The sequence below is a fragment of the Poecilia reticulata genome, linkage group LG15, assembly GCF_000633615.1.
Source record: "Poecilia reticulata strain Guanapo linkage group LG15, Guppy_female_1.0+MT, whole genome shotgun sequence".
Lineage (NCBI taxonomy): Eukaryota > Metazoa > Chordata > Actinopteri > Cyprinodontiformes > Poeciliidae > Poecilia > Poecilia reticulata.
The window spans coordinates 2998192-3013520 of record NC_024345.1 but is presented as its reverse complement, the minus strand read 5'-3'; the positions used below and the strand labels follow the sequence as shown (position 1 = coordinate 3013520).

General features: G+C 40.2%; 1 protein-coding gene across 2 annotated transcripts in view; it reads left to right on the top strand.

Moving 5' to 3' along the window:
* Positions 1-4512: 4512 nt before the first annotated feature.
* The window catches only part of slc8a1b (solute carrier family 8 member 1b), a 149864-nt gene continuing 139047 nt past the window's right edge, over positions 4513-15329 (top strand). Inside the window, exon 1 of one of the 2 annotated variants that reach the window (XM_008428820.2) lies at positions 4513-5126. The gene's annotated coding sequence lies outside the window, so the exon portion shown is untranslated. The remainder of the gene's footprint in view (positions 5127-15329) is intronic. The other variant, XM_008428819.2, reaches the window with a different exon arrangement.

The following is a 15329-nucleotide window of genomic DNA, read 5'->3' as shown; positions in this document are numbered from 1 at the left end:
TGCTTAATTTGGTGTTTAAGGACGATATCTGTTCCAGGTGGTCAGATTACATTCCTGTCAAGCATCTTTTCAAGTGCACAAGTGTTTATCAGTCCACACAGGACACTTGTATGAGATTGAATGGTGCTGTTATTGGGCTCATATTGGTGCGATCTTCGAAAGCAGTGACACATACGAGTGTCACTGCTTTCGAAATATATATATCTAGAATGTGAGAGTTGCATTGTTAGTCTGAGGATTTGTAGCCATGACTCAATGTTCACACAAGTCTGGACATTTAGCAAGAAACTAGGAGGAGGTGGCTTTTCTTCCAGTTGCATAATCAAGCAAATGAATAACCAAAATCTTATAGTGATTGTAAATCAATGATTTCCATTAAAATCTATAGGTCATCCAAAAGTCCAAAGGTTTCGTATATTTCACGGCAGCAAGTTTTGTACAGCAGAAATGTTTACCTTGGCTCTAAATGCACATGATGGCGCAGTTAGAGGCGACGTCCAGAAGCGATTAGTGTTGGTGCTGCTTTTGCAGCTGCTTTCTTGTTTAGAGATTAAAAATATCCAAATTCTCAGGAAACACGTTTTTTTTTTTCACCAAAGACCTTCTGCTTACATTTTTGTGGTTCTCTTGTACTCTTTTTGATGTTGTTGTTTTGATAAGTGGGGTGGGGGGGAAACACCTCGGTGGAATCTCTGCTGTTTGTGAGATGACTGTGTTCCTTTTTAATGTGGCCTTATATGGATTTAAGAATGTGTTAAATAAAATGTGGCCAAAAGTGTCGACTACCTCGGCGCATGGAATGAGGAAAAATAGCTTGTAAAGCACACTGAAGCCAGCTGGAGCGTTCTCACAAACCACCCAGGAGGCACGTTACAGCCACCCCTAAAAAAAAAACATCAACACCGAAGTGGGTAGATGGGATGAGAAGATTACTTATTAAAAAAAAGTAACATGGCTTCAATATGAACCAAGTTTTTTATTCATTTCATTATTTACAAATTGAAATCATAAATGGCTTTTATGAAGGAGTGGGAGGATAGAGTGACAACACCAGATGTCAAGTTTTGATGAATTACTTTGGTAAAGTGTTGCTTCGGATCAGCAGATATGGACCGCCTTTGTAAACACACAATTTTGCTGAAACTACAACAGTTTTGTTCAACTAAAACAGGCCATGGTCGCCGTTGGCTTTTCTTCGAATGTTTCCACACCTGAAACATGGCAGTAACTTTTATCAGCTGTTTTTGGCACATGCTGACTCTAAAAGGCTTTGCTGGACCCTGTTGTTTCCCAGACCAACCCGTGGGAAACCTCTGAAATGTTGAACCGGTGTCCAACATGTCGTAGCAGCCTCTTGAATGCTTCGTCTCACCCAGAAGTGCAATTCATACTGAGAATAAACACCGCTAAACTCAATTTATTAGTTGGGTTCCTAGAGAAGGCAATTTCATGCAATGGATTTTATTAGAGCATTGGAGTAGAAGAGGGTGAATACACATCTGTGCTGCATTTTTAAGTTGTGAGACATCTTAAACCGTGTCTTTTATTTCCTAGTTTTATTCTGTTTTGTCAAAAATCTATTAAACATTTCCAGTAGAGGGCTCTAAAACGTGAGGTTGCAATATGACAAAATGTGGCAAAAGTGCAAATGAATATGACTCTAAAGTCTTGAAACACATTCACTTTTGTTGAATCACCAGTTTATTGTCTTGAGAATTTCCCTTTGGGATTATTAAAAGTATATTCATTCATTCATTGACAAGTGTATCTACAAAGACCTTAAAGTGAGGTGTGGTGAAAGGAGTATACTCTGAACTCCATATCAATTTCTATAAACTCTTTGTATCATCTACATGTTTATCCCCCAATTGGTTATCAAGGAAATGCAGATATTTCACGTAGTCATTATGGGAATATTATAAAGGTACATATTATTAAACTACATGTAATAAATTATGAGAGTTGTGAAGGACACCTTGATTTAAAGAGAGCTTTTCTTACTTTGAAAATGTACAGTTGTCCCCTTGCTAGGAAGCCCGCCTTTTAATATCCGCCATTCCTTACAGATTATGAACACGTAAAACTGTTTCTGAAATTACAGCATTGCATAAGATCAATAAAATTGGATATTTTAGACTTCTAAAAAGTATACATTTCTATGCAGTCACTGCCTGGTTGAGCTTGCTTCATTTTGCATGAGTCACTGCATCAATGCAGTGTGGCATTGCGTAGCTGTAAAGGAAGCACAAATTGCTTTAATAGCCGCCTTCAGGTTTTCTGCATTGTTGGGTCTGGTGTCCCTCATCTTCCTCTTAACAGGTCACAGATTTTCTATACGGGGCAGGAGAGGTTCCTGGCCAATCAAGAGCAGGAACACAATGGCCATTTAAAAAGATTTTGGTATATTGGGCAGTTTGTGGGCTGCACAGTGGCGCAGTTGGTAGAGCTGTTGCCTTGCAGCAAGAAGGTTCTGGGTTCGATTCCCGGCCTGGGGTCTTTCTGCATGGAGTTTGCATGTTCTCCCTGTGCGTGCGTGGGTTTTCTCCGGGTACTCCGGTTTCCTCCCACAGTCCAAAAACATGACTGTCAGGTTAATTGGCCTCTCCAAATTGCCCCTAGGTGTGAGTGTGTGTGTGCATGGTTGTGTGTCCTGTGTGTCTCTGTGTTGCCCTGCGACAGACTGGCGACCTGTCCAGGGTGTACCCCGCCTCTCGCCCGAAACGTTGGCTGGAGATGGGCACCAGCACCCCTCCCGACCCCACTGAGGGAAAAAGGTGCAAGAAAATGGATGGATGGATGGATGGGCAGTTTGTGCAGGTGCCAAGTCCAAGCTAGAAAAGAAAATCAGCATCCCCATAAAGCTTGTCTGTAGAGGAAAGTGTGGAGTGCTTTAAAATATGATGAAAGATTGCCACGGTGACTGTGGACCCCAAAACATTAATGGACCCGCGACAAGTTACCAACGACTGTGGAAACATCAGAATGAAGTTCAATCGATGTAGATTCTGTGCCTCCCCAATCTTCCTCCAGACTCTTGGATCACTATTTCCAAATAAGATGCAAACTTTCATCTGAAAAATTTAAGAATGGAGGGTTTTTTTGTACAAAAACCACTGAGCATAAACATTACAGGCAGTTAAAATGCCTGTGATGTTGGTTCGGGCTTTGCTTGCCACAGGGAACAAAACATTAGCAGCCAATGTGTAGACTCTTGATGCTCTGACCCCAGATCCGGGCCACTCTTCACAAAACTCCCCCCAAATTCTTTAATGGATTTTGCTAGATAACATTCCCAAGATAATTTATCCCTGTTGCTCCATCTTTTGCTACGACACATTTTCCATCAACTTTGGATGCTTGGATTTGGCATTCTGGACGACTTTTATAGCAATGATATTTGGTGACTTGCCCTCCTTGTGGAAGGTGTCTGACTGTCTTCTGGACATCTGTCCAGTTAGCTTGTGTAGCCTACTGACTCAGAGTGAAACCTTTTTAGGAACTCAGGAATCTTTTGCAGGTGTTGTGAGTCAATTAGCTGCTAAGAGTGTGACACCGTAGCTTACATTTTTCTGTAAGTCTAAAAAATGGCAAGAAATAAATAAAAGCTTGAAATACTTAAATGAGTCTCTAAAATGAGTTCCACTTTACTAAATCAGTAACACATGACAAATTTTTCCATGAGAAATACAGAGGGTACATTAACTTGTTAGCTTGGTTTTTATTTTCAACAAGATCACAGCCGCTAGCTAGCTTGTAGGTAATGTTTGCACATCGTTTTTAGTAAAGCTAGCAGTTGGGTTTGTGATACAAAGTTTAAGACATGAAGCAAACATTAATACAGCAGAGAACTAAACGTGTGTGAAGTTCTGTTTATCTTGAGGATCAACAAACCGGAATAGTACATTCTGCAAGCCGTTGATTTGAATATCAGTATTTTTTTCCCCCTCATTTGTGTTTCTTGCCATCTTTTTTTTTTTTTTTTTTTTTAACATTGGACCTTACTCGCGATATGAAATGCAGCTTCGTAAAGGGGTATGGACGGCTTAATTTTCTTTTTGTTGGGCGTAAAAAATGTCAGTGGACGGCAGCCGAATTCAATTAAGATTTGTGGCGGCAATTTTCTTTTTTGTGTATCTTTTTATGAGCGTAACCCCCAACAACTATATAAAAACCAGACATGGGTCGCTTTTAACCACATAAGTGTTGGTCTAAATTACGACTGCTTAAAAATAATAATAATAATAATAATAATAATAATAATAATAATAATAATAATAATATTATTATTATTATTATTATTATTATTATTATTATTATTATTATTATTATTATTCAATTTATTATTGAATAATAAATTGGTTTCTCGAAGAAAGCAGCAGACTGATACTAAAAACCTGCGATGGGACATGAATCCGGGGAGGGGACATATTGACTGAGAAGTGAGGCAGAGGCTCCTACAACACGGGAAGGGGGAGGAAATAAGAATGGAGGGCGGAGGGTGAACTGATCCTCGGAGTGTGTGCGTGTACACGCGCGTGCGTTTGTGTGTGTGTGAGAAGGAGAGGAAGGAACAGACGAAAGAGACCTGCGCGCACACACGGATACTCTCTCTCTCTCTCTCTCTCTCTCACACACACACACACGCACACACACTCTCGCTCTCCTCCTCTCTCTTTTCTCGGAGCCGGGGGAGAACCGGGAAGGGAAGAATGAGGAAGAGGTCCGCTGCGCCGCGCGCCTCCTCTCAGCGAATGCGGGTTTGCTGATGAAGCGCCGCTCCGGTCACCCGATCATACAGGTCACTCAGGTCGCGCTGCATGGAAACGAGGAGTAGGCAAGAAGAGCAAAAGATAAGGGCAACAAATAAGGGGTGGGAAAAAAAAAACCCAGTGTGCATGGGAATTCGGACTACTCTTCCCTCCCTTTGTGCGTCTCGGTGGTTGGATACGCTGTCTTGACTAGCGTATAAGAGCTCCCTGCGTCTCCATTACCCTTCCCCACTACGGGCTTCACCTCCGCCACCACTCCTCCTCCACCGCCTCCTGGTTTTACTCCTACTTGCTCGCATCGCAAGAAGAGCCGTTTTACTACTTAACTACGAACACCGTCAACTCCGGATTGAGAAGGTAGGACACGGACTCCCTGATGCTTATTTATTTTATATGCTGCTTTTTTTTTTTCTTTAAATTTGATTATTATTGCGGGGGTCCAGGTCTGCTCCATGGTGTTGTGTTGGGGTGTGCAAGTTTTTTTTTTTTTTTTTTGGTGGGGGGAAGGGGTGGAGTAAACTGGAAGTAAGAAGGGGTGTGTGTGTGTGTGTGCGGGGAGGAAGGGGGGGGGGGGGGGCAGCCTCGGAGACCCGAAGAGAGACTTGGAAGCACCATGCGTCAGATGGCTCTGGATGGGGATGCGTTCCCTCACTCCATCCTCACTCGCCAAGCTGCGCTTTTCATCTGTGAATTGAAAAGAATACAGAAAAAGAAAATAAAAGCCTTTCTCGTTTGTAGACAGCTTTGTAGTAAGCTTTTATTTATTTATTTTTTTAATTTCCACCCTGTTATCCCATTCATTCTTCTAAACCCCCCTTTAAGCCCATCCTCCTGCCTCACCTATTTATAGAGAGATGGTTAAGGATTCAGATCACGTTCGGATCGCCGCGCTCTCCTTTACTGGCATCCAGTGTGGAAGTTTGTGTGACAAACATGCGCAGTGCCCGTTAAACCAGTGGAACGGACGGATGTGCACCGGGAGGCACTTTTGCGCAATCCTGCTGGGCCTTGCATCCTTTGCGCCAAACGGCACCGGCGTATTCAGTTGGGGCTATTGTTGGTGTGCCAGTGCGCTTTCGTCCCCCATCAGGTGTGCGTGTATGTGTGTGCGTGTGTGTGTGTGTGCGTGTGTGTGTGTGTGTGTGTGTGTGCGCGCGCGCGCGTGTGTGTGTGTGTACAGCGGAAGTATGAATGGGCTCATTTGAATCAGCTGAATTTGGAGATAAATAATAATAAAAAATAGATTTTTAGATGATACATTTTAGAGTGAAGCCTGGATTGTGCATCATTAAAGTCAAACCAGCTTTAATTGCCTAGATATGACTCTACATACAGGTTTCTTTTGTTTATCAAGGTTTTTTCTTTCTGTTTCTCTCAGCTGACTTCAGTTTTTTATGGGTATGACACAGAGCAACTGTGGGACATCAGCCATTAAGTATGAAATATTTATTTATGACGGGGAGCGGGAAGGAATGAAATGGTGCCAGGGGTCTGAATCTGCTTCGTTTATAGCCGTTTTTACAGCAGGGATGCTGATGGAACCGAAGGTCTCGTGAAGCAACAGCCATGCTTCGTTTCAGGCAGTGAGACGGGATCTGATAAGTTCCCAAATGATTAAAAGCTGCTTTCATTTCTAGTTGTGTGTTGGGAGTTTTGGGTGGCTCGACATCAAGCAACTCTCCTCTCATTTCCCTCTCTCTCTCTCTCTCTATTTTTTTTTTTTTTTTTAAACTAGCAGAGGTTGTAATCACAACTTTTCTAGGCTTGTAGCCACTGCAGTGCAATAACTGACTGGTCAAAGGAGACAATGGCAAATGAATGCTTAAGCAGAGATTTATTGTGGTTTTTAAGACGATAACACAACATGTTATGTAGGCTATGAAGGAAATTAGAAACCGTAGGAGCCGTGCTTCAGTTTGCATTCGACTATCTTATGCACCATGCCAAAAGGTCCTTATTAAACCGTAGCTCACAGCAAATGGAATGATCTGATTTACAGGAAGCTGACATAGGGCCGACGCTGGAATTTTTATTTATACAAACTTTTTGCAGGCTGCTCTCAACCCATTTTTTAACTTTTTTTTTTTTGGTTAAGAAAATATGTCGATCGCAAAATCAAACGTGGATTCTCTTTGTAAGCAAAGGTAGTTTCAGAGTTTGCTTAAAAACAATCCTTAAATCAGTGTAAAGCTAACAGTTAGCTCTAGCTAGCGCCCTAGCTGATTTAAAATATCACTTTAAAAAAATAAGTGATATTTATTTAGTTGCATACCTTTTCATGCAACTTTGAAGTGAAAAGATATCGCTTTAGGTTTTTTTTTATGTCTGAAAAACAATCATAAAACACCATAATCTAGCCATTAGCTGCTGCTGTATTGCTCCTGATTCTACCAGAGGTGTTGTAAACTTTTGAATTTGTAATCATGTTGACATTTTTCAAGTGACATCCTGCCCTTATTCCCTGCCCTCTCTTTGATTGTTCTTTTTTTTTTTTTTTTGCGATGCTGCAGTTTCCTGGAGATTGAGTTGCAGCCAGGTGTCTGAACAGGTATACAGCTCACAGTCTACCTTTGGTGAACATGGAAATTGTTTAGCTGAGAGGGAAATAAACACAAAAAAACTTGCCAGCAGTCACTTTTGAAATGCAGGTAGATGAACTCTAGCATTGCAGAGCCAAAGGCATATGAACATTTTGCGGTGAAAAGTCCTTTTAAATGACCAGAATCGGCTAAAATATGAGATCTACTTGAACAGCCTTCCACCACTCTTTCATCTAAACTCTAAATAAAATACTTTGACTACAGGAAAGGGAACTAATACGGATGACTTCACACAACCTCACTTCTAAAAATCCTCTGTCAAATTTAGCGCATTTATGTTACAGCTTACATTACCATGGTTCCTCCAAACCACTCTGACTCATTTAAGATGGAGGATAAGTCATACTATTTTTATAAAATTATTATTATAATTTTTTTTTTACATTTTGGTCACTGGCTAACATCATGGGGTTAGTTTTGGTGAATGTAAAGGAGTACTGTACGTCACGACAGTGAAACGAGTCACCGAACTAAACCAAGCAGATCTTTGATTAGCAAACGTCACTCGTTTTAACCCCGACAAACAGAGTGAGTGGATATATTACCCTCATCAGAGTGTTTACAGAAAATATGGGCTAATTTTTCTCTTCGGCAGCTTCTTGAATGAGGTTGGAGTAAATGATAAAAAGAACCCATTTGTCGTTCTAGCGGGGTCAGACGAGGACGGGAGTCAGACGTTTCTAGCTCAGGAGAAATCCGTGTGCCAATTCCTGAACAGTCAGTCGGTGACTGACCTGGTTAGAATTGATGGAGGCGCAGCAAGAGGAGTTTTATCCTTTCACGGAGGACAAATCTGCTGGCAAGATCAGGTGTCGTTTTAAATCAGGGAAGATCTGTTGGAGCAGCCTGAGTTCATCGCTACGCTAAACCCTTATAAATGGAAATATGCACCATGGAAACGGCTGATTGATGTCCAGCCTAGAACTCAAGGTTTTGACACATTTACTGACCTAATTCATTTAGGACTTTTTTGTTTTTTTTCATCCATAATGCAACAATCTTGTCAGGTTATCGGCTGAATAGAGGGGGCCTCTCCTTGCTCTCGCCTCTGGTTCTGAACTGGTCATCAGGCAAATGTCCGACCAGAACATCGAAATGGAAGTTCAAACTATGCGATGGGTCACTCCACTTTGTCGGGAAGTGAATGATGTAGCTTCATGTAATCTGCAACAAGAAAGACTTACTATGTTGAATCCAGCTGGGGAAAATGTTTCCCGCAGTCATGTATTCCTCAACAAATCCACTTTCAAAGCTAGGATGATGAAAAGATTGTATGCGAAATATATACATATAAGAAATAACCTTAAATGCTTCCTATTTCAAAAGCATTTATTGATGTTCTAGTATCCTCCTTTAACAGCCCATTAGCAGTTAAGAAGTGTTGCTCTTTAGTTAAAAGAAATGTCTTGATTACCACAACAAATGGTCAGTTATTTAAGTCTCTACCTTGCGAATCCAGTATGTATTTGATGCCAGATGATTCATTTGGAGTCTCAAAACAAAATGATTTTGTTTTCAATGAACCAGATAAAATGTTGAGATGAAGTTTCAGAAGTTTATCCAGCATTGTAGATTGCTAAAGACCTTTTTGCACCTTTGCTTGAAGAATGTTAAAGAACAATCTCAGAGCTCAAGTGGTTTTGATGCACTATTGAAATCATCTGGTCTTTGCTCTTGTAAATTGATCCAAACTCAACCTAAAGAGTAATAAAACGCACAGAATCCACACTCTGTATTCAACAAAACCAATATGAAAAAGTCGCATGAAGTGGGTGTGATTTGAGCAATATTGCTTGGATCATGTTAATCTGTCAATTTCCTTTTTTTTGGATAAGTTAAAGTATATAGCTTATCACTAAAGACAGCAGACCACATCTGAAGCTGCACCACCTCTGACCCCATTGCCCTCTGCCGGTCCCCTCTATAAATGATTAACCCAGTTAACAGCTCATCATCCCGCTTTTCCATTTCATTTTGATGCCTCACAGTGTAAATAGTCTTTTGTATTTTTTTTTTTTTGGATGTTCTTTACATTTTATCGTGATGTTGAATGTTTTTCTGTATTTTTATTTTAGAAACTTACTTTAGGAATTCAACTTTCAGAATTTAATATCTAAAATCAAAATAATTTATCAAGGGGTGTAATAAAAATTTTGATTGACTTGGCAATCTGAACTGAATCAAGAAAAAAATCTTTAAGCCGTTTAAACATAGATGACCAAAAAATCCATTGTATTTTAAGGAACATGCAATGTTGACTTCAATTAACTGTTGGATTACAATTAGGAGAAAAAATTGGGCTCATCTTCGTGTATAAAAGCAGTTTCTTTAAGATGTTTTTTTTTTCCCCACAACATGTAACTAATTTGAAATGGTGGTGTCGGTCATTCACCAAAGCTAGGATTGGATTTATGTTTTCAGGTTTAGATCCTGTCCTTATGAGGTGCATTTTTAACTTAAATGTCACTCACCGTTGCCCTGAAATGCATCTCATCTAAAATGTTTTTGTGTAGCTAGTGGCCTTTTATTTATTAGTTTTCTGACAGGAAGAAGGGCAGACGCACAGCAAGTGCTCTGGGGTCTGGAATCGAATCCTGAACAGCTGTGTGGAGGACTATAGACGCCGCATATGGTGCTACTGCTTTTTATTGTGAGCTAGTTTGGTTGGAGTTACCCAGAATGCCTTGTGCTGTAATCTGCTTCCTGCTTTTGAGGCGATCCTGTTCGCTTGCATCCACATACACATTCGAATCGCACCAGAGTTCAAAATTCAGATTCAGAAATACCGTATTTATCCAAAGGGAAATTGAATGTTGTAATTCGTATCAGTTCAGACTCTTCAGAGTTGATCTAGATGGCAGTGGCTGTTGGCAGAAATAATCTCTCGTGGCGGTCTGTATTACAGTCAATCTGTAGAAGCCTCTGACTGAAGACGCTTTGTTTTCCCAATATAGTCTCATGAAGAAGATGGTCAGGGTTGTCCATAATTTTTTTTTCTTTTTTTTTATGAAGAATCTCTCTTTGCATCATCATCTCCAGAGGTTTCACAGTCGGTCACAATTCACGTCAACCAAACCGAGACCAGCGATTGCATTTTTGATCCGCATCAGAGTTGTTTAGGTATTATTCTTACAGTCTTCCAAAAAATGCATAACTGTCAAGTAATATTTTAAAATTTCCTGTCAACTTGAAGCATTTTTAAACTCAAAAACTTGCCGACCAGCTGGATGACTTCCCTCGCGCTCTCGGGCACCAGGCTTAGTAAGTTTTCTGGGGTAAATCCTGGATTTGCATTCACTATATGCAGTGAAGCAAAGTCACTTATTGGTGGTTGGCTTTCTGTTGTTTTGAACATTATTGTGGATCTAGTAAGACTTGTGTAAATATGTCAGTGGACAGATGGACCCAGACAGTGAGTAGGAAGTAATTATGTGTGTGCGTGTGTCTATGTGTATGTGTGCGGGGGTGTGCGTGTGTGTGTGTGTGTGTGCCAATTTGATCACTTTCTTTTCTCATAATAACATGAGGATGACTTGGCTTGAGTGACTTCTGGGCAGACTTGGAGTAAAAGCTCCACATCAGTCCTAATGATGGTGAATGTAGACGGTTTATCTTCAGCTCCCTGCTGGGGCTACTTTGTATCCGTGTTTCCCAAAAGTTTTATTATTTACCTCTTTGCAAGACATAATTGAGTAATTTTTTAATACTATCATTTACACCCCTTTTCTAGTCTTTTTTTGTTTACCATAGTATATATTTTTTTCCAATATTACTTGTTTTTCAGTATTTGTCTTTGACAAATGGCAGCGTTGGGACCAAAGTAGTAGTAGCTCGCATGGTTTTAGTTTCCTCCACTTTGTTTTCTGACCGTGTGGCTTTGGGAATCCTGATTTACGGCTCCCATTTCTGAGCGTGTTGGCTTCTTTTTTGTTAATGCTGCTTGTAAGACAACCTGTGATATATTTTGAAAACATAATTTTCAGCTTTAAATAGTTCAAGACGTCAAACATCTACAAAGTGTTAATTCGAATTCAGTGCTTAAAAAACTGCCACATTTTCAGCCATATTTTTAGTCATTACAGTTTTAATTGAAGTTATCCCACTAAACAGATGATACTTTGGTTTTGTAGCATATTTTTGGGCTTTGAGGGACATTTTATAGTTTGAGATAACTTTAGCTGTGTTCAAGTAAACCGTATAAAATTTCACCACGTGTGGTGTGTTATTAAATATATTTCTTTGTTCTTAATATGTATTTAATGATTTCATTGTTTTCTTCGTCCTTTAGCTAAATAAATCAATCTGTGCCCATTAAGCCTTTTTTAGTGCCATTTACTCCCATCCATCCATCCATCCATCCATCCATCCATCCATCCATCCATCCATCCATCCATCCATCCATCCATCCATCCATCCATCCATCCATCCATCTTCTTTACACCCTTGTCCCTTAGTGGGGTCAGGAGGGGTGCTGGTTCCTATCTCCAGCTAACGTTCCGGGCAAGAGGCGGGGTCACCCTGGACAGGTCGCCAGTCTGTCGCAGGGCGCCATTTACTCCCTTTCAATATAAATTTGAAATACACTACCATTGAGTTTTATTTTATTTGTTTCAGTTCCCCAATTTTGAAATTCCTTCAAAAGTTCAGGTTTGCGTTTACTCTCAATTAGGAGAAGGCAAATTTAAATGTTATCCATCTGATGGGGGAAAAGAAATTAACTTTTTATTACTTATGCGCAAATGATTGAAATCAGGATTGCTGCCAGTGATTTTACATTACTGGACTTGGATATTAACCCTAAAACAAATACCCTTTGCATATGTGGTAAAGGGGAGTTTTTTGTTGTTTTTTTTCCTCCAAAGGTTCTTTTTAAAAGCTGAAAGTCACAATTGTGAGGTTGGAAAAAATAGAATATTTGTGAATATTACGCATGGTTGGAAGGAAGCTACTAATGGCTTTTATTAGAGAAGTTGCATCAAAACTATTCCTATACCAGTCATTTAAAAGAACATTTACTCGTGTCCAGTAGGAACACAAAATGAAGGTTTTGCGTTACAAAGTCGCCATGGTTGACCACATTTTATTTGAGGGGAATGTCAACTGTTGCCAGATAAAACTTAACATCACAGGTTGTTCTCAAATAAAACTGAACGGAAAAGGCCAACAGTCCCGCTCTCAGCTGCGGTCACAGTTGCTCATGTGGTCCTTGGAGTTAAATAATTTCCAATCCATCGGTCTGTGACATAAAATCCTGCTGGAAATTTAAGTTTGTGGTTGTAATGTGACAAGAAGTGGGACGGATCAAGGCAATGCGTTCTTTTATATTCCATTACAGATCAAACCCATTTCATGCTTTTTTTCTCACTTTAATCTGCTAATGAATATTATAAGTGTCGCTGTAGTGTAGAAAGAAAAATGGCCATCTCATGTTGTCGCCAAAACGGACTCCGATTGTAAATCACTGACTATTTCCGCAAGCCGTTTTATATGAAATTACTGGTAATAAAATCTTTGTGATGCTCTTTTCCAGCCTTCTGAATGGTACAAAGAACAACAAATAGTTGAAAGAACCATAGCAGAAAGTAGTGATAGTTGTTGTGTTGTCTCGTGTTTGCTGCGGTGTGAGATGACTAAAAGGAAAGGGAAAAAAACAAAAGATTGACCCAAACTGGCACCATGTATTATTTTAATGTTTTTCTCCTGAAACCGCTGTACATCTTTGGAAGTGAGAGGGAGTCTTTATCAGTTATTTTATTTATTTTTGTTGAAACATTTGAAGTGAAACGACTATTAGAAACCCCTCGCAGTGATTAAAATGTTTAGCTTGACAATGAAACGTATTTATGACCCGTTGACACCATATTTGCATTGCTATGTTTAAATTAGGTGTTGTGCATCAATTCCCCCCCTTTTTTTTCTCTTAATGAATATGAATGTTGTAATTCTCTTAGGACTCAAAGAACATTTATCCACAGCACTGTACTCGGTACATAATTTCAACACGGCTTTTTCTCCCTTCAATATAAAATGTAAATGTGTTGCATTTGATCATAATCTAGGAGCACAGCATTCAGTAAGCTGATTTAATGACTGTATACATATCTAGTTAAAACAGCTAACACCTGTACACATTTAGAGCAGCTAAAGTGGCGCGGCTCGCTGCGGTCATTAAGCCGTTCCAAAAATGACATCCCTAAGTGGAAACAGGCAAGGCCCAAATTATCATCAGAAAATGCCACATGTAGCTTTATTTGGCCACACAACACTGGGCATAATGCTCAGAGGCGTAATGTTTGGGGAGTTAAAACTCTGACTGTGTAGGTTTTTTATAATTGTGAGGTGAATTTCCTAATGTCTGGGCATGTTGGGCCAGCAGTATTCTTTTATTTTTCTTCCTACCTGCTTTATTCAGCCCAAATGTTTCCATTCTTATTGGACTGAATTCAGTGCCAGACAACGCCAACACCCGCAAGACCCACAAACATGTTTCTGAAGACTACAAGTTTTTTTTATGTCACTTCTCATTTGGCTACAAATAGTCTGACTTGTCCAAAACTTCTGAGTTCTGTGGTGGGGAAAGCACTGATGGGGCCTACATCTGTCCATTAAATTCTGCACGTAATGCCAGCATGTGAGGGAATAGTGAATTATTGTCAAACGGTGTCTGTGGAGAGAATGCTTGCGAAGAGAATTTAAAATGTTTTGGCTAATCTGTGAGTGGAGACAAAGGTGGATGTTTGATATAAGCTGAATGCCCTGATCTTCTGTTAGAGAAAGTGACGCTTAATCTAATCTATAAATGCTTTTAATCCAGTCTCAAGTGTACAAAAACCTAAAAGATTCCACCATGTCATGTCATTATATGGATTAAGTCAAAATCTGTAAATTAGTCTAATTATGTTTTGAAGTAATTTGAGTGTCTCTTTTCTTAGGGAATAGATTCTAACGCCTGGTCAAAAGGACAAACCTCATGGAGTGTCGTGCAAAGGAGGGTCTTCAAACCGGGCCTCGAGGGCCGATGTGCAATTTAGTTTTTTAAATATCTTTGCTTCAACACATGTTCATAAAAAGAGCTCATTAGCAGCACTCTGAATAACTTGACTGCATACTGGTGCTGCGTTCCAGTTGCACTTGGAACTGGGAAATTCTGACTTCCTGGTCGGGGAAAAAAAACCCAACTGGAACGCCCTCCTCGAGTTGGATTTCCCACTGGGAAAGTGGGAGCAACTCCAACTGCCTCCAGTTGCGACCTCGAGTTTCAACATGGCCGCTCCTCGGATCGGTAGTAGCAACGTGTGGTGAAAACATGTTTATTTTATAAGATGTATATAAGAATGTGTCATGATCCGTGTTTCTATGTGTTTATTTTCTAGTTTCTGTGTGATCCTGTTCCCCGTTAGTCCTGTCTCTGCGTCTTTCCCCGTTGATTGTCTCCCAGGTGTGTCTCGTTCCCGTGATTGCCCCGTGTGTATTTAGTCTCCCCTGTTGTCTGTGTTCTTCGTCGGGTCCTTGTCAATTGAATGTCGATTGATGTCACCTGTCTCCGTGCTGCCAGTTTTTCCTCGTGCTGTTTCCCTGTTGTTCCTTGTTCCCTGTTCTTTGTCATTAAATTCATCATTTTCCGTCACAACCTGGGCCTAAGCGTCATCTCCTCACCTACCACCACATCACATCCTGACAGAATGAGACTAAAATTAGTGTTGCATGTAGCACCTGCGACTCTAAACAAATGAAAAGCAGTGTGCACTACGGGAAATGAAGCTTAAAATGATGTTTGTAAGATGTACTGCACGCAATGTTCATGAACGGCGGCATGTTGAAAACCCGACTTCTTAACTGGAACGCTGTTACCTCTGGTCTGACGTCAAAGCCAGCTCTGAGTTGAGATACTGACTACTTGTAAACAAAACGTGCAAAAGGAAGAGCTTTGTAAGGTGACATTCACTTTAAAACTATGCTG